Source organism: Seriola lalandi, unplaced genomic scaffold (genome assembly GCF_002814215.2).
Source record: "Seriola lalandi dorsalis isolate HSWRI2012SDOR001 ecotype SW California unplaced genomic scaffold, Sedor1 jcf7180002054939, whole genome shotgun sequence".
NCBI classification, from domain to species: domain Eukaryota; kingdom Metazoa; phylum Chordata; class Actinopteri; order Carangiformes; family Carangidae; genus Seriola; species Seriola lalandi.
Genome location: NW_019525659.1, coordinates 950,930 through 951,480, shown reverse-complemented (window position 1 = coordinate 951,480; position 551 = coordinate 950,930). Strand labels below are relative to the sequence as shown.

The 551-nt window shown below is 35.4% G+C and overlaps 1 protein-coding gene across 1 annotated transcript in view; it reads right to left on the bottom strand.

The window, feature by feature from the left end:
• The window catches only part of sptlc1 (serine palmitoyltransferase, long chain base subunit 1), a 14,950-nt gene that overhangs the window by 9,779 nt on the left and 4,620 nt on the right, over positions 1-551 (bottom strand). The window lies entirely within an intron of this gene.

Genomic DNA, 551 nt, shown 5'->3' with positions numbered 1-551 from the left:
TGATGATGATGATGATGATGATGATAAGGCTTCACCTTGGTCACAGCGAGCTCCCTTCCAGCCTGGGTTGCAGTAACACGTTCCGGTCATGTGATCACAGGTGGAGTTATTCAGACAGTCACACACCTGACGGCAGCCGTAACCATATGAACCAGGAGGACACTCTGGAAGTGAACAGGTGATTATTTAAATCAGCAGAAATGGGGACAAGGCATCTAACACAAAGTATCTGTATGGGAGAACATCACTGAAGTTACTGGGAGAAGTTCATATTACACATAAATTATGCAGACAGTTTAAACACACACACACACACACACACACACACACACACATTAAAAAAAATTTTTTTTTTATTTACCTTAGTTAATTATATATAATATATTCATTTTTTTCTAATTTTCATTTTAATTGAATTGTATTATTCTTGAGACTTATTGTTGCTGACCTGCAATCAGGCCAATAAAGCATGATTGAAGATTGAATTGAGAAATTGTAAAAGAAAAGAAAAGAGAAGAAAAGAAAAGAAAAGAAAAGAAAAGAAAAGAAAA